The 18,881-nt window shown below is 43.0% G+C and overlaps 1 protein-coding gene across 1 annotated transcript in view; it reads left to right on the top strand.

The window, feature by feature from the left end:
• NXN (nucleoredoxin) overlaps positions 1-18,881 on the top strand; it is a 155,664-nt gene that overhangs the window by 77,254 nt on the left and 59,529 nt on the right. The window lies entirely within an intron of this gene.

Here is an 18,881-nt window from a genome sequence, read left to right as displayed (position 1 = left end):
TCATTACTGTGGTTTCTTCCCTGGATGAGTATTGGCCAGTCTACTAACAAGTATTTATTGAGCTCCTGCAAGATAAAAACTTGAACCCAGACTGTCAGGCAAAAATGTTAGAATAAATAGTAGAATTAGATCAAGGCATGCTTCCTTTTGATTTAGGTTAGGATCAAAGCACTCAGAGAAGAGCTGTTATTGCTATAGCTTCTTTATGTCCTATCATTTCTTGATCACTGGAAAGGATTTTGAACCCATGTTCTAAAACTGAAACTTAGGATCCAGGAACTTCCCTTCAGAGCCTTAAAAGTCTGTGTAATTGGGACTTTATTTCCTGTCCCCCCCCTTCCCCCGTAATACCTGGCTATTTCTTGTCACAGTGACTTTTGGTAGCTTAGCAACCGTGATTCTCGTGTAGCCACGCCTCCTGTGCCCTGCTCCCCGGGAAAAATGTGAAAGTGTCCGGTGTCCAGAAGAGTGTCCGTGCTTGGACTAAATATTCCTTTGCTTTGGTAAGGACAAAGCCTTTAGTCCAGTCTGGATTTGAGTGGACCTTCCGCTATTTATTGATTTTTTAAAACCAAAGCCATGGTAGTAGAGCCAAGAATAATGTTGGGGAGATTCTGTATAAGAACATACCCTTGCATAGTTCCCTGTCAGGAATCCAGTCTGCCTTACACTTGGGACCCAGGAGCTTTGGTTGAGAAATCTTGCTCCACGATCAGAATGTGGTGCGTCCTGGATGCAGAGCCTTGAACTGCTGACAGCTGCCTCTTTCTGCCTTTTGTGTGGTTCCCTCCAAAGGTTTTTAGCTGTATTTGGAGCCTTTGTTTAAATTTTCCTAAGGGACATCAAAAGCAAGCATTACAGTCCCCAAGTGGGCACAGAGCCTGTCTTGAGAATGGCGCATGTACAAAAAGAAAAGGCCAGGCCATTTAACTCCAGAGATGATTCATGGCTGAGAAACTGAACAGGAGAGACAGAAAACTGGAAGAAGGAGATGCTTCCAGGAGACGGAATCCTTAACCCTTTTTAGCACCTACCTCCTGCTCAGACAGGCACCATCCAAGCCTTGCCAGATTTTTACAGGAACTGTCATCCTGGCCAGACCTTCTCCTGGGACTCTCTCCCTTGTACTAGTTCATCCCAGGAGACCCGCTCAGGACTGCCTCGTCCTAGATGTCCTCCTTAACCTAACTCCAGTGGCTGAGGATGCGCTCAGCCAGAAGTCTCTTTTAGGCACACCTGGGTCATTCTTGCTTGTCCTGAGCTATATATCTGGAGGGAAAAACTGCAAGTTATTAATAAATAATGGGTTTTAACACTTCATTTTCATTGTGTCTAGAAATTGGTAGCACAGGAAGGTGGGCAGCCCCGGCAAGTAGCATATGAGTGTTATCAGGGTGAGGTGAGCAGCTCTCCGGCAGCCTCAGTGCGCCCAGGGGCTTTCTTGGGATGGATTCAAGGAGAGTATGGAAACCACATTTCTGATCTCTGACTCCTTAGGTTCTAGGTGGTGATTGGGATTTTAAGAACTGTTTATTCACATTCTTAATAATTTAGGAACTGTTTGTTCATCCTAGAAACATCCTGTTTCACCAGGACATGCAGAGGTAAAGAGCTATTTAGGGTCAGACATCAGCACAGGCTGCTTTATTAATTCATGAGGGCCATCCATTCCTTTCCTGGTATATAAATGTGGTTCTCCATCCAGGATGCTGCCTTTCCTAGTTATTTATGCGGCTATCTAGAAAACCAAATTAGGAACTAGAAGATTTTTTAAAAAGGCAGGTGGATGGAGAGATGGAGGGTTATTCCCTCCCACCTGTTTCCTGCCCAGTACCTCACCTGTGACCCCTCAGTTTCTGCCCTCAGACAGAGTGGCACACTTCCAGAGCTTGCTCTGTGAACCTGATTCTCTGTGCTCTTTGGTAACCACAGCTCCGGTCACCATCCACAGTATCCCCAAGTCTTTAAATTACTCATGCCACTGACTAGAAGGTCTTGTTTCTGTGCTTTGCACTCCATGGGACGGTTGCCCCTGAGATCTTCCCATGGCGCTTATCCTCATGGAACTTCTGGTTTGCTCCCTGCTGTGCCTGCTTCCCGAGAAGGCTCCAGAGGGAGTGCCCATGGGCTATCTCTCCTGGGAGAAGGTTTTGGTTTCTTAGCGTGATGTTTGTGGCCAGCTTTTTTCTTTTTTGGCCTGAGGTCAGGAAGGTGGTGTAGGAATAGTTTAGAGCTGTGGTTGTAATGGAAATTTGAGGCCCATGCTGCTTGAACTTCAAGAACAAAGACTACTTTGACAACAGCCAGTGAGCAGCACTCCTTCTGCTGGGGAAACCCAAGGGGGGGAGAGGTGAGGCCTGTGCTGTGGACAGGGTGTTGCCGTGTCTGAGAAACTGAGATGTAGTGAGCGAAGGTCAGGTTCCTCCTCTGTCTAAATCAGGGCTCTTCTTCCAGTCTTTACCTTCTAGGCCAAATTGGCACAGTGCTTGTACAGGTTGGGGTGAAGGTAGAAGGAAGGGGAAGTCAAGATCTTCCCATTTTTCTTCCTTTCAAAAATGGGAAGGTTTGGAGTTTGTGAATCGATGTCTCAGACACAATGGAGGAGGAAGAGGCTGGGTCAGTTGCTGGTGGATCTTTCTCTCACCCCACCCTTCCTCCGGAGAGGCAGGACCACCACTCAGCCAGTTTTCTTCTGTGCCCCACAGCTGGGCCGTGGGGAACCCTGTTGGCTCCCATCTTGTGGCTACTTGTGGCCAGGCAGAGTCCCTCTCACTTCTTCACACCCTCTTGGGTTCTGCACGCTCTGCTCTCACCGTAACTACAGTTCCATCAGCACAGTCCTCTGCTTTGTGTCAGCTCTCGGAAGGTTGCATGTGATTGATTACTTCCTCACTTTCTAGGCTGTGGATAGTCAGCTTCGCCTGAAACAAGGCAGCTTCCCACAAGTGTCTTCTAGAGCCTCAAGCCTTACAAGCTTCTCTTCCCAGAATTGCCTCCAATGCATCACCTGTTCCTTAAGCCAATAGTCATGTGAAACTTCTTCTTCTGGGTTCCGCTGTCTCTACCTACTAGGGGGTTGGCTTTAAAGATTTGTGCTATTTTAACCCAGAGCCATTAGAAACTGTGAACATACTGTGATTCTTTCTCTCGTTCTCTAGATATTCTAAACCCTAAGTCCAGTTCTTCACTGTGACTCAGCCATAGGTAGAGGTGTGGCATGGGGGTGAGCAGAGAGGAGGGGGCTGCTCTTCAGTGGTTTGGCGGCTGCCTGGCCGAGCAGACCCCACCCTGCCTCCCTCCTGTTGTTACTCTTTTGAGTGGCCTCAGGAATGCTGCACTTAACAGTGGGTATTGGCTTCCCATTCTAAAAAATAAATACACATCTGTGTAACAGTACCTCACAGCAGAAACAAGGTTTCCCTTTTTGACTTCTTGGGCGGCAGAGTGGCAGGTGGGAGGAAAGAGTGTAGGTTTTGGGCAGTAGAGCCGCTTTCTGTTGTGACTTTACCATCCAGAGGCTCCGCTTCTTGAAACCAAAGTTCCTTAACCTTTCTGAACCTCCCTTTGCTCCTCTGTAAACATGGGAGGGGTGATGCCACCTACCTCCAGGGCTGTTGCAGGGAATAACTGAGATTAGTGTATGAGAGGTCAGGACAATGCAAGGGAGACAGCAGGCACTTTATAAGAGGGCTTGTTGTAGTTAGAGAGGAAGGCGGTTGAGACATCTGAGGACCGGACATGGCAAGTGCCTTTCCCCTAGGAAGGACTCTGGTTGGGTTTTGCTCTAGTGAGCTAGGTAACAACCTTGGCGTCTAGTCCATCCTTGATGTTCACTTTGCTTATTGAAGTAAAATGAAATACAAACCATTTTGTGCGTTCACTTGTGGGACATTCCTTCATGCAACTAGTTAAGCTAGTACCTCTTTTCCAAGTGCCTGAAAAGAGGGCAGGGAAGAAGTTGAAGCAAAATAACCCCTATTTCCAGTTTAGTCAGTTTAAACAAAACAGCCAACCAGTCATCCCTATGCAGAGAAGTAAGTGCTGTTAAATGAGCTAACCTATGTAATGGGCTTGCATCTGGTGCCCAGGTTTGTGATCTTACAAGCATATAAATAAGCCCCATGCCTGTGTGAGAGGATGTCTGGAGGCAGAGGACAGGGGAGGGATACCAGAGAGAGACCTGTAAGAGTAGGTGATGCTTGATCTAAGTCTTAAAGGAAGAGTAGCGACTTACCAGATGGACAGGTGTGAAGACAGATTTGGGAGGGGGGAGCATTAAGGAGGAAGGTGGAAGGAGGGTGCTCTTCGCAGCCATAACAGCTGAAGCAGAGAGGTGCTCGATGCCTGAAGGGAACAGATGCCTTTGCTTGTCTTGGTAAGGAGTTTGCGCTTTATCCTCAGGATGAGCGAGAGCAGTAGGAGAGTGTGAAGTGGATGCTTTTGCTTTTGGATAAGGACACATTGGAGAGCCAGACTGCAGATGGTCAGGAGGCAGAAGTAGTAACCTGTATCCAAACTCCAGCTGAGGCAGTTGGGAGGGGGAAGAGGAGGGGTGGATTCAGGAGCTGTCGAGGAGGTGTCAGAAGAGAAGAAGTGTGGAGGACTCCCAGTCTGGGCTTGGGGATCGAGTGGAGGGTGGATGGCGCCGTTCACTGAGACGGAAAAATAGCCGAGAATGAAGGAGGGGGGGACCATGTGTTCCCTCTGTAACTCTAAATGGCCTACCCCTAGATGGAAGAACAAAATTTTTTTTATTCTTGGCAGAAGTCTTTTGGGAGGGCAGGTGTAATTTAATACAGTGAAATGCCCAGTGTTCACTTCAGTATGTTTGGACATAAATATCATTCAAAACAAGATACAGAACTTTTCCATCTCCCTAGAAAGTTTCCTCATACCCTCTTCCAGTCAGCCACCACCCCTCTATCACTTTTGGTCTTCCATCACTGTATTTTAGTTGTGCATGTTCTAGACCTTCATGTAATGGAATCATAATGCATTTAATGCCTGTAAGGTTCATTCATATTGTTGCAGGTATCAATAGTTTGTTCTTTGGTATTGCTGAGAAGTATTCCATCAAAAATGAACACGTCACAGTTCCACCTTTCTTCTGATGATGGAGGCGTGATGTTGACTTCCAGTTTGGGATGGGAGAAGGCTGCTGTAAACATTCTTGTACAATTCTTTTTATGGACATACTTTTAAATTTCCCTTGGGGAAATACCTATGAATAGAACTGTAGGATTATAGGGTAAATGTGTATTTACCTTGATTACAGTTCTTCAAAGTAGTTCCACCATTTTACACTCCCACTTGCAGTGTATGAGAGTCCGGCTATTCCAGCTCCTCCCAATATTTGGTGGTGTTTGTCTTCTTTATTTTTGCTATTCTAGTGCATGTGAAGTAGGTTTAATTTGCATTTCCCTAACAACTACTGATTTGAATACCTTTCTATATGCTTATTGGTCCTCCACCTGTCCACTTCTTTTAAATTGTCTGTTCAAATCTTTTGCCTGTTTGATTGGGTCATTAATCTTTTTTATTGTTGATTTAAAGAGTTCTTTATATAGAATTAGGTAGGAATCCTTTGTCAAGTATACATTTGCCTAAGTTTTTGGATTTAATATCACTTGGTTCTACCCTTCCTGAGGCACTAAAAGCATTTGAGACATTTCAGATTCATGTCAGGAAATTAGAAGATGAAAGTTGCTTTGGATATTAAATCACTTATTTCTGTTGTTGAAAGGTGGTAGTGAGCACCATCGCTGGATCTTGTTCTGGGTGGAACCGAGTGGTGCCCACATAGGCCTTTGAGAGGCTTTGTATATCAAGGAATGTGTTCATTCGTGGTGCCAGGGAGAGTTCTTCCCAGATATTTAAGCAACCAGCCTTGAAGCCTTTCCAAGAATGTATTCCTTTGCCCTATTTTTAAAAAGATTGTAAATTCCAAACTTGAAATTTCACCACTGAGAGAGTATTATAATAAACTTTCCTCTATCCATCAACTGGCCTCAATGGCCCTTTTCATCAGTGTCTCCATACACTAACTCCTCCCCCATCAGCTTACTTTGTAGCACATCCCAGATGTCATATCATTTATTTCATAACTGTTTTGGCATGTATTTCTAAAAAGTAAGGACTCTTTAAACACACACACACAACCAAAATACCATAATGCCATCTTGAAAATGAATAATTCCTTAATAATTTTTTTTCCAGCTTGTTTGAATGATCTTTGTCTGAATTTTGATCATCACTGACAGAGGACAGGCTTGTCCCTCTCCGTCCTTGCTAGCTCTTCATGAATTTGTATATAGGCTCTTTGGGAACAGATGTTCTTCAGGCTAACCCCCATCTTCTGTCAGTCCGTCTGTCTGCATCCCCTTAGCTTTCTTTCCTTAAAACCTTTGTGTCCAGTATAACATACGTACAGCAAGGTGCTGAAGACATCAGTGTATGAGTTAATGCGCCATTATAAGTAAATTCACATGTAACTGCTTCTAAATAAAAAAACAGACCTTTGCCGGACTCCAGAAGCCCCCTGCTTGCTCCTTCCCTGACAACAACCCCTCACCTTCAGAGGAAGCCACCACTCTGACTGTCATGGTGACCACTTCCTTACCTCCCTCGAGAATTTTCGACCAAGTGTGCTTCTCCAAATGCTGCAGTTTGGTTTTGCCTGTTGGGGAGCTTTTTATACGTAGAATTATTTATCTTAATGTGAAGTCACATTTGTCAGACTTTTCATTTAAGGTCATGCTCTTGTGTCATGAGGAAAAATCTTTCCCCACCTTGAGGTTTCGTCTTAAGTTTTTTTCTTTGACCTCTGTTACCTTTTATAGGCTTCATCACCTGCCTCTCATGCTTAGGACTCCTTTGCACTTTTCTTAAGGCCAATGTTCCATCTCACTTTTCCGAGGGAGATATTCCACAACCATTCAGCCTCTAGCTGATCGCCCTTGTTCTAGCTCCTCCATCCAAAACATAATGCTTTCTGATTGTTTAGAGTGTGCACTCACTGAGCAGAGGCCAGACCTCATGCCACCTGGCATAGAAGGAGCAGAAAGAATGGGAGAAATTTCCAGATATTTGAGCCACCGGACTCTGGTCTGAACAGCTTCTTGGAGCTCTGGCCTATGCTGTGGGATTTGCAGAGGAGGGTCTGATTTCAGGTAGTCTTAGTCCTGTTGTCAGACCAAATGCCATACATACTCAGTTTTCAGTTGGAAGTGCCTGTCTTTCATAACCAATATATTCTTTTAGCTGAAAGGATGCTGTGCTCCTTAATATGTGTAAGGAATTTGATTGACAGGCCCCCAGTTCTGCCCCCTGTGGGGATAGGGGAGCACCTTTTCCCTGCTTCTTACCCTTGTAATGTAAGTAGAGGTCTTTGGGTATATGCCACTTGGAAGACTCTGTGGCTTTTCTGAGGACCTCTTTATTTTGAGTCTGATTGTTTGGTTTTGATCAGGAAAATAAACAGTAATTTTGAATTTTCTCCCTGACCTGTCTGGGGTAGTTCAAGTGATCTTTTTTTAACTCTGTCGCATGTGAATTACAGGAAATGCTCACCTGCTGAGGAAATAGGTCATTTCCAAGATTGTTCTCTCCAGAAGAGTTTAACTTTGTTTACTAAGAAAGGCTCAAACAGGCAAGGAAGAAACATCTATTAAGACATTTTCTTCTTTTATGTACCGTTAATCACAATGTTATCATAAATCTCAACCCTGGTAGTTAATCCAAAATCATTTAATTAAATTCTTTCATTTTACATGAGGAAATAAGAAACATCCCCCATCCCCCAAAAGGAGATTGGTTTGCTCAAGGCCATGTGTTATCTTCAGAAACCAAAATAGGAATTATGTCCTGAAATAAGACCATTTTTCCCTCCGAAAATAATGATTTTCTAAAAATCACTGTGATCTCACTGTTGCGTTTTTTTTTTAATTTCTTGAATGAAATTTCATCTTTAAATCTGGTGCATCAGAAGATTTGCTTGAAATAAAATTGGAATTTGCCTTTCTAACCAAACAAAATATAGCCCAGAGAGTCTACTTGAAAGATGAATTGGTCTCAGTGTCATTTTGCTCGTCATTTTCATCTTAGACCAAACAATGCTTCACCACAACGGGCACTGTGGTTGAATTCCATACCTGTAAGAGAAGCTTCTAGGGACCTTTGGCTTGAAATGCACAAACTCAGCCAAGTTCTTTCTTCTGACCCCGCCTTTTGGCTGTTCCCTGCTGGAAGCCAGAAAGAGACAGTCGTCGCAGGAAGCTGCTCCCACCAGCTCTTCTCTGGTTAAGGTGTCATCTGCCAAGAGGAGGAGGGCAAAGTCTAGCCAACTGCCAGTGGTTCGCACGTGGTCCCCCACTGGACATCTCCTCATTGTCAGCCTTACCTGGTTGCTGGAGAGACCTCAAGTTCCAGGGGCCCAAAACCAAGTTCGTTCCTGACCTCCACCAGCTTTTCTTCTCCTTTGTTCTGTCCTTCTCCCTCCTTCTCCTTCCTTCTCTATCCACCCATTCATTCATTCATTCAACAAATATTTGAGCTTTTAACTGGTTCTACCTGCCTTTATGCTCTGGTTAATCCCATTAACAGTGTCAGTTGATTCTTTTCCTTGCACTACAGACCTTGGCATTTTTCTACTCATTTCCCACACGCTCTGATTCTGATTAGGTCCCGGCATGATTGTGGCAGTAGTCCAGCAACCTCCAGTCTCACCCCCTCCACACAGCTCCCAGGATGACCTTTCTACACCACCAGTTGTTCATGCCACTGCCCTGTGTACAGACCTTCATCATAGATGGATTAAATCCCAAACTCCCTGGCATGGCCTTCAGGGCCTCCCACCTCCGAGCCCAGCTGGCTTTCCGTCATGGTCTCCTGCACTCTGACCTCTTCTTTATGCTCTACCACACTGATCTGCTCCAGAGATCCTCAGACCACCAGCTACTGCCACACCTTTGAGCCTTTGTGCTCACTGGCCAATTCCTCCACCAGCGATGCCCTTCCCTTCTCGCTAGTGAAGTTGTGCTTAATGTAAGCTATATTCATCGTCTCTTCAGATGGCACATACTGGAAAACCTTCCCTCCACACCACAGGGATCACTTGGCTCTTAGATCTCTGTCACAGCACCCACCGCCTGTATTTATAGTTAGCTCTCTGGTTGTGTTGCCCCCTCCAGACTAGGCCCCCAGTACACGGCTTAGGTTTTCCCAGCTCTGGCCTCATTTCCAATAGTTTGTTCCAATGCTGAGAATATGAAATGGAGTCATACCTGTCAGCTTAAATGGCACCAGGCTCACTGTCTCCCGACAGCCTGCCTGCCCAGCTCACTAGCCTCTGAGGCTTCATATTCCCCAGTACTGGAAAACTTGCCATTGCCCAGGTGTCCTGGGATTTCCCCTGCCTCTTGTTGTCTTGGATGCCTTGCTCCATCCTACTCATGACCTGCCTGAGAAAATCATTCTTCACAAAGCAGCTCAGATGTCTCCTTTCTCCTTCACTTGCTCTAACTTGCAGCAAGATGAAATACTAGAAATAGTTAATATTTATATGGCACTCCAGCCCCAGACTCTGTTCTAAGCATGTGGTGCTTGACAGAAAGTAAATGCTCAACCAGTGATAGCTAATGTTATTTTGATTTTTAATAATAAATGTCATTGTGTTAATTGTACTGTTGATATATTTCTTCAGAATTGTTCTTTTCTCCTGTCAGTTTCGTCTTTTGTCCCAGCTGATTTATTTATTCATTTAGAGCAGATTTGGGCCCTCTCACGTGGACTCTCTGTGCAGTAATGATTGACTGCCTTTGTCTGTGATACAGGGATTGTGCTGGGAGTGGGGAAGTTGTGCACAACAAAAATATGATTCAATTTTAGGAGTGAGCCTTGGAGAATTAAAAGAAGCTGAGAAGTGTCCATCTTCGCTAGACTCCGGTTTGTGTCTTATCCTCCCCCTTCCCTCTTCCGTCAGCACACATGATAAATGACACCCTCTGCCATTTTTCCCTGGAGAATGGTTAAATGATGGTTTAAACATTTTTCCTTAATCATTGTGAGAGAATTTGTTTTTTCTTTGGCAGGGGGAGGCAGTTTCCTACAAACTCATTGGATAGTATCATCATTATTAATATGAACAAAGCATCTAGAATTTCTCTTCTTTCAGACCTTCTAGCACAGGGGCTAAGGAGGTCCCAGGTAAGCAGAAGCTAGAAGAAGTTTCCAATAAGAGTCTCATATTCCCCAGTGTGTAATCTCAAAGGTGACAGACTCTCTCTCTGACCAGCAGGTCATTGATGTGGGCTCTGTGTTCTCCAGAGAAAAAGAACCAAGGCAGGCGGGGGTGGTGATATTTATAAATATTTATTCATTTATAAATGAACATAAGAAATTGGCTCATGGAGCTGTAGAGGCTGAGAAGTCCCAAGATCTGCAGCTGACAAGCTGGAGACCGAGGAGCACCAATAGTAGAAGTTCTAGTCCGAGTCTCAGACTGAAAGTAGAAGACTGGTGTCCCAGCTCGAAGACAGGATGAGAGAGTGAGTTCTCCTTACACAGCCTTTTGTTCTAATCAGGCCTTCAACAGTTTTGGATGAGGCTTCCCCACACAGAGGAGGACAATCTGCTTCATTCATGCAGATTTGCATGCTACTCTCCTCCACATAAAATTAACTATAAACGGTGCTTGAAGGCTTACTCTCTCTGTCTCTTTGACTTTTATTTTTTTACTATTCATTTTTATTTTTTATTTTTTATTTTTGTATCATTAATATATAGTCACATGAGCAACATTGTGGTTACTAGATTCCCCCCATTATTGAGTCCCCACCACATACCCCATTACAGTCACTGTCCATCAGCATAGAAAGATGCTATAGAGTCACTACTTGTCTTCTCTGTGCTATACTGCCTTCCCCATGCCCCCCCATGTTATGTATGCTAATCATAATGTCCCTTAATCCTCTTATCCCTCCCTTCCACCCATCCTCCCCAGTCCCTTTCCCTTTGGTAACTGTTAGTCCATTCTTGGGTTCTGTGAGTCTGCTATTTTGTTCCTTCAGTTTTTGCTTCGTTCTTATACTCCACAGATGAGTGAAATCATCTGATACTTGTCTTTCTCCGCCTGGCTTATTTCATCGAGCATAATACCCTCTAGCTCCTTCCATGTTGTTGCAAATGGTAGGATTTGTTTTCTTCTTATGGCTGAATAATATTCCATTGTGTATATGTACCACATCTTCTTTATCCATTCATCTACTGATGGACACTTAGGTTACCTCCATTTCTTGGCTATTGTAAATAGTGCTATGATAAACATAGGGGTGCATCTGTCTTTTTCAAACTGGGCTGCTGCATTCTTAGGGTAAATTCCTAGAAGTGGAATTTCTGGGTCAAATGGTATTTCTATTTTAGTTTTTTGAAGACCCTCCATATTGCTTTCCACAATGGTTGAACTAGCTTACATTCCCACCAGCAGTGTAGGAGGGTTCCCCTTTCTCCGCATCCTTGCCGGCATTCGTTGTTCTTAGTCTTTTCAATGCTGGCCATCCTAACTGGTGTAAGGTGATGTCTCATTGTGGTTTTAATTTGCATTTTCCTGATAATTAGTGATGTGGAGCATCTTTTCATGTGCCTGTTGGCCATCTGAATTTCTTCTTTGGAGAAGTGTCTCTTCATATCCTCTGCCCATTTTTTAATTGGGTTATTTGCTTTTTGGATGTTGAGGCTTGTGAGTTCTTTATATATTTTGGATGTTAACCCCTTGTCGGATATGTCGTTTACAAATATATTCTCCCATACTGCAGGATGCCTTTTTATTCTGTTGATGGTGTCCTTTGCCGTACAGAAGCTTTTTAGTTTGATGTAGTCCCATGTGTTCATTTTTGCGTTTGTTTCCCTTGCCCAAGGAGATGTGTTCAGGAAGAAGTTCCTTATGTTTATGTTTAAGAGATTTTTGCTTATGTTTTCTCTAAGAGTTTTAGGGTTTCATGACTTCCATTCAGGTCTCTGATCCATTTTGAGTTTACTTTTGTATATGGGGTTAGACAGTAATCCCATTTCATGGGAAGACAGTTTCATTCTCTTGCATGTAGCTGTCCAGTTTTGCCAACACCGGTTGTTGAAGAGGCTGTCATTTCCCCATTGTAGATCCACTATTCCTTTATCATATATTAACTGACCGTATATGGTTGGGTTTATATCAGGGCTTTCTAGTCTGTTCCATTGGTCTGTGGGTCTGTTCTTGTGCCAGTACCAAATTGTCTTGATTACCATGGCTTTGTAGTAGAGCTTGAAGTTGGGGAGCGTAATCTCCCCTGCTTTATTCTTCCTTCTCAGGATTGCTTTGGCTATTTGGGGTCTTTTGTGGTTCCATATGAATTTTAGAACTATTTGCTCTAGTTCATTGAAAAATGCCATTGGTATTTTGATAGGGATTGCACTGAATCTGTAGATTGCTATAGGCAGGACAGCCATTTTGACAATATTAATTCTTCCTATCCATGAGCACGGGATGTATTTCCATTTATTAGTATCTCTTTAATTTCTCTCATGAGTGTCTTGTAGTTTTCAGTGTATAGGTCTTTCACTTCCTTGGTTAGGTTTATTCCTAGGTATTTTATTCTTTTTGATGCAGTTGTGAATGGAATTGTTTTCCTGACTTCTCTTTCTGCTAGTTCATTGTTAGTGTATAGGAATGCAACAGATTTCTGTGTATTAATTTTGTGTCCTGCAACTTTGCTGAATTCAGATATTAGATCTAGTAGTTTAGGAGTGGATTCTTTAGGGTTTTTTATGTACAATATCATGTCATCTGCAAATAGTGACAGTTTAACTTCTTCCTTACCAATATGGATGCCTTTTATTTCTTTGTTTTGTCTGATTGCTGTGGCTAGGACCTCCAGAACTATGTTGAATAAAAGTGGGGAGAGTGGGCATCCTTGTGTTGTTCCCGATCTTAAAGGAAAAGCTTTCAGCTTCTCGCTGTTAAGTATAATGTTGGCTGTGGGTTTGTCATATATGGCTTTTATTATGTTGAGGTACTTGCCCTCTATACCCATTTTGTTGAGAGTTTTTATCATGAATGGATGTTGAATTTTGTCAAATGCTTTTTCAGCATCTATGGAGATGATCATGTAGTTTTTGTCCTTCTTTTTGTTGATGTGGTGGATGATGTTGATGGATTTTCAAATGTTGTACCATCCTTGCATCCCTGAAATAAATCTTACTTGTTCATGATGTATTTTTGAATTCAATTTGCTAATATTTTGTTGAATATTTTTATATCTATGTTCATCAGGGATATTGGTCTGTAATTTTCTTTTTTCTGTGTTGTCTTTGCTTGGTTTTGGTATTAGAGTGATGCTGGCCTTGTAGAATGAGTTTGGGAGTATTCCCTCCTCTTCTACTTTTTGGAAAACTTTACGAAGGATGGGTATTAGGTCTGCACTAAATATTTGACAAAATTCAGCAGTGAAACCATCTGGTCCAGGTGTTTTGTTCTTGGGTAGTTTTTTTATTACCAATTCAATTTCCTTGCTGGTAATTGGTCTATGCAGATTTTCTGTTTCTTCCTGGGTCAGCCTTGGAAGGTTGTATTTTTCTAGAAAGTTGTCCGTTTCTTCTAGGTTATCCAGTTTGTTAGCATATACTTTTCATAGTATTCTCTAATAATTCTTTGTATTTCTGTGGTGTCTGTAGTGATTTTTCCTGTCTCATTTCTGATTGTGTTTATGTGTATAGACTCTCTTTTTTTCTTGATAAGTCTGGCTAGGGGTTTATTTATTTTGTTTATTTTCTCAAAGAACCAGCTCCTGCTTTCATTGATTCTTTCTATTGTTTCATTCTTCTCGATTTTATTTATTTCTGCTTTAATCTTGATTATGTCTCTCCTCCTACTGACTTTGAGCCTCATTTGTTCTTCTTTTTCTAGTTCATTAATTGTGAGTTTAGCCTGTTCATTTGGGATTGTTTTTCTTTCCTGAGGTACGCCTGTATTGCAATATACTTACCTCTTAGCACGGCCTTTGCTGTGTCCCATAGATTTTGTGGTGTTGAATTATTGTCATTTGTCTCCATATATTGCTTGATCTCGTTTTTATTTGGTCATTGATCCATTAATTATTTAGGAGCATGTTGTGAAGCCTCCATGTGTTTGTGGACTTTTTAGTTTTCTTTGTGTAATTTATTTCTAGTTCATACCTTTGTGATCTGTGAAGCTGGTTGGTACAGTTTCAATCTTTTTGAATTTACTGAGGCTCTTTTTATGGCCTAGCATATGACCTATTCTTGAAAATATTCCATGTGCACTTGAGAAGAATGTGTATCCTGTTGCTTTTGTCTCTTTTACTTTTAAGGATGTGATTCAGTGTCCTGCCTGTCAGTGTTTGACAGGTTAGTTGAAAGGCCAGAACTTGATATTTGAACTCTCCATTTCATCCCAGGTTCTTACATTTACCACTGGTATTACTTCAGCCTTCTTTGTTTTGTATGAGAATCATAGCCTGCAACTTTTAATTTTTTTCTCCCGCAGCACACATGGTGGATGAATTTCCATGCATAACTTACTTCCATGGGCATGTCCAAATTTTGACAATTTCTCACCCATTCTCCCCCGGCCCCCATCCTGGCCAAGTTTTGCAGGAAATAAAGCAGATAGCACCACAGATGCTTTGTGCTTGTTTAAAAAAGCAGTTCACAAGCTTAGGAGTAACTCTGAAATGTTCATCAGTAATGAAGTATAGTTAGATCGGAGATGGATAAAATATATAATTCCTGGTTAACAAGTGTACCTCCATTTTTTCCACTCAAGGAAGCTTATTAGAAAACAAGGGCATGAGCTAAGATCTATATTTGAAAATGAAATGATTTACAAACTTCCTTTTAAGTGATATTAGTGATAGGTTACTTGTTTATCTCATCACTGAGGTGGTCATAGTAAATTAGTCTTTAGTACCTGAGCTGCAAAATGCTGAGAGTTGTATGTTCTTTTGCTTTATGGTGGTTGCAAACATGGCTCCAGAATTAGAACAGTGAAGATCACTGTGCTTAAAATCAAAGCATCTATCAAAGCCCCAAACGTGTGGGTGATTTCAAACTTTTTGCGCAGGAAATACTGTGGAAGGAAAGGTGGGGATAATATTCCTCATTCAGCCCAGCCCTCCCTATTCCACAGTGTTCCTTTAGGCCTCCTAATTTAGCAGATTATAACAGCATGACTGTTCAAGCTTGCCTGTGAATTGTCCAAATCACACAGTAAAGGTGAGGTGCTCTCCCTCTTATTAATACATGGCGGGGCCAGTGCCTTGCTGGATTCACTTTCCCTTGGTTTCTCTGCTCTGTTACCTCTATTCCTGTGTCACAGAATAGGAATCAGGAAGTGAGTCAGGAGCAGATGGAAACCAAAAGAATTTCAGCAGAGACCTTAGAGCAGGGCTTCTCAGCCTTGGCACTGTTGACATTTTGAGATGGATGCTTTTTTGTTGTGGGGATTTGTCCTGTGCATTGTGGAATATCTAACAGTGTCCTTGCCTTTTACCCAGTACATGCCACTAACACCTGCTTTCCCCAGTGTGACAACCAAAATTTTCTGTAGACATTGCCAGATGTCCCCTGAGAAGCCCTGGTTGAGAACCACTGGCTTAAAGCAAGCACTTAGTGCTCAGCACCATCCTTCCCACCTGAATAGCTGGCCTTCCCAGAGGCATCCTGCCTGCCGCCTTTAACACTGGGACAGCAGGTTGTGGTGCTTGTCTGAGATCAAAGAGAAGGTGAGGAACTTGTTCGCAGAGATACCTGAAGGGAGAGTTGGCAGGACTTAACAGTTAATTGTCCACAGAATGCAAAAAACTAGAGGAAATAAAAAAACAATGTCAAGATTTAACATTTTCTTCTTTCCATTTTACTCATTTCTCCAGGTAATTTACAGAACTGAGTATTTGAAATGAGTTTTTTCTTAGGGTGTAGGGCTAGGAAGCTAAGTTTTCTGTTGAAACTTACATACAGCCATAATTCTTAGAGCATCTTTCTGAAGTGTTTGGTTTAGGTGCTGCAGAAATATCATTCAGAGTATAAAATCCATGGAAGTGTGCAAGGATAGGAACTTTTGCCAAAATGCCTTGAGAACACAGTCCCATTTGCAGCTCTGGGCCATTTGGGGTACTTTAAGAGACCTCCCTCCACCTTGTAATCTGTGCAGGTTTGAAGCCCTTTTGTGTCAGGGAGCCCCTGGAACATAAAGTCACCTGCCCAGAGCTCCCTGAGCAGAGAGCATGAGCTGGCGCCTGTGAGTCAGAAGCTAGGACATGCCTGGGTCAGCGTCAGGAGCTGCAGGGGCCACCACCAGTGTCTGTTCTGGCCCTTGATATAACCCAGTATATGTAATGACTACCTACCCTTCAAAGAGAAACAGATTTGTGTTGGGAAGTTACAAATAATATTAGCAAATAATGAAATAGAAAAAGAGATGCAAAAACAAAAAGTGTTTTGTGGACAGGGTTCACCCAGGTCTCAAGGTTCATCTGTGAGAAGGCCCAGATGTGCCTCAGGCCTGCGGCTTGGGGAATTGAACTTTAAGGACCACCGTTGCCTCACTTTGCAGTGACCGGCCCTGGGGAGAGCGTATGACGTGGGCTTCCGTGTGCTGTGCACCTTTCACTAGTGCTGGGATTTCTGAGATGAAAGGAGAGCCTTTTATCCTATTTGTCCTTTCTGGACATTTCTTTTCTCTGCTCGTGTTCTGCTTCACAAACACACACTGGATTGTGAACAGGTGCAGGGCCTGTGTGGAGCTGGGGATGTGGTTTCTGCTTTTGGGGGAGTCTCAGCATCAGCAGGGGCAGGAGACATGTGAGACGGTGGCATTGGGTACACTGATGAGGGCTCTGCGCTCTGCTGGCTGGATGGGAGGTTGAGAGAGATTTCCTGGAGATTGTCATCAGGTCTGGAGAAAAAAGTAGGAGTCAAATCAGCAGGACAGGAAAGGGCAGTTCACACAGAGGGAATAGTGAATCAAAGGACAGAGGCTGGGGTGAGTTCAGGGGACTCCAGGGTATAGTTGTGAATGCTGCAGTACCAGGTCTAGGTAAGCAGGTGGGAAGAGTGACGCAAGCAAAACCTTCCCTTACATGGGAAGGAGTTGGACTTCATCTTGGAGGTGTCAGGAGGGTTTTACACAGAATTGGCTTTAAACAGGTGTTTCAGTAATATAACACAGGCCTGCACATGGCCATGGGATAGGAGATGGAAGTAAGTGGTCTCAAGAATGGAGGCAGGGTGACCACTACTCTGGAGCTGTTGCAGGGATCCAGCAAGGAGAGGATACACAGGCAGCCCCACAAGCTCTACCCACAACATAATTCGTATCCCCCATGGTGCCCCTCAAAATCGGTCAGGTTCCTGTAACTCCTGAGAGTCTCTAATTACAAGGCAGAATTCTCCTCTAGGACCTTCCTCTACATTTTGACATGTTCTGCATATCCTTTGCATGTCAGTCACCACTATTACATTTTCTGAGACTTTTGAATCTCCTAAATTAAGCTCTCTTTCTCTTATTAAGTCACAAGTTTGGGATCATCCACGAGGCCAACTGCTTATCTCCCAGGCTTTGAGAAAAAGCCATGAATGTGGTGTACTTGCCTAGTTCTGCTGAACTTTTCCTTCAACAAAGGAAGAGTATACTTTTGTGGCTGTGCAAGCCCTACGCTGAAAATAACTTGAGGGACTGGAAAGAATTCCCTAGAGAAGCCAGGGAACTTGCTGACCAAGCTGGCATGAGTTTCCTTTCCTGTAAAATGTTTCCACTCCGATGTTCTGCCTTCAGCCTGAGGCTGGCACAAGCTGAGGGTTTGCAGCAAAGCAATATTTGAATGTCGGCCTTGCCCTGACCCATGTTCAAATCGTTTGTTCCACTAAGAGTATATATATTTGAGATAGCAAACCAGATTAACTCACATCCAGCAGTTTAATTGCTAATTCAGTTGAAAAGTCTTCGCTTGATGGGGCCTGGGCTGAAACTAAGCGACCTCTGAGGCTGCCAGGGCTTTTCCTAAAAGGGGCCTTCCCCCTTTTTTCTTTAATTGTAAAAGCAGGGCTGCATGCACATGGTTAAAAAATGTGAGCTGCACTGAAGGATAGAACAGAGGTATAACTTGATAACCACACATCCTCCTGGAACAAGAATATATTATATCTTTTTCTGTGTATTTATAAACATGCATATATGTGTGCATGTCTCATTTACAAAAAAACTTGATTAAAAAATGAATTCTTTATCTTGACAGTTTTTCCCCATTTGTACATGCTGACCTGTCTCAGTGTTTGAAATGCCAACTTTACATTCCATTGAATGGATATAGCATAACCTACTTATCCAGTCTCCTATTAATGGACATTTCACCCCTTCCCTAGTCTTTGCTGTTTCAAATAATGCTATAGTAAACATTCTTGCACATACATTTTTGGAAACTCATGCATATGTATCTGTAGGATCAATTTCTGGAATTGGAATTGCTGGGCCAAAAGCTATGTGCGTAATTAACTTTGATAGGCATTGTCAAGGTCCTTCATGTAGGGGACAGAGTTAGGGTTGCCCTATAGAAAATGTCTAACTCCAGCTGCTGACAGCCAGCCTAAACTGCTGATAGTTTGCTCTTCCCAGAAAATGTTGCTGTTCCCTAATACAGAGTCTATAAACAAACGCATTACAAACTAAGGTAGTACGGGTGAGGAGCATAAATTAAGTTGGCAAGACAGATGACCTATGGGGACCTCAGTTTCCCCATCTCTTTAGTAAATGTGGGCAACTGATCCATTTAGTCCCATTCCATGGCCTTACATAAACCCAGGTAGGGTTCCAGTTCTGAAACTCATAAGCTTGG

The sequence above is a fragment of the Manis pentadactyla genome, chromosome 4 (genome assembly GCF_030020395.1).
Source record: "Manis pentadactyla isolate mManPen7 chromosome 4, mManPen7.hap1, whole genome shotgun sequence".
NCBI lineage: Eukaryota > Metazoa > Chordata > Mammalia > Pholidota > Manidae > Manis > Manis pentadactyla.
This window is presented reverse-complemented; position numbering and strand designations above follow the sequence as displayed.